The following is a 213-nucleotide window of genomic DNA, read 5'->3' as shown; positions in this document are numbered from 1 at the left end:
TTTGTTCAGAGCCCTGTCAGAGGTCTACTGGTTAGAAACTTGGGAAAAGCATAATAGCAGGGCAGGCATCCAGAAATTTTTCCGTAAAGGACCAGGTAGTAAATATTTTAGGCTTTGTGGGTCAAGAACCAAAGATGAGGATATTCTGTGCAGACACAAATGTAACCATTTAGTGCTTGCTTCGGCAGCACATATACTAACATTGGAACGATA

The sequence above is a fragment of the Galeopterus variegatus genome, unplaced genomic scaffold (assembly GCF_000696425.1).
Source record: "Galeopterus variegatus unplaced genomic scaffold, G_variegatus-3.0.2 Scaffold1516, whole genome shotgun sequence".
In the NCBI taxonomy this organism is placed as follows: domain Eukaryota; kingdom Metazoa; phylum Chordata; class Mammalia; order Dermoptera; family Cynocephalidae; genus Galeopterus; species Galeopterus variegatus.
This window is presented reverse-complemented; position numbering follows the sequence as displayed.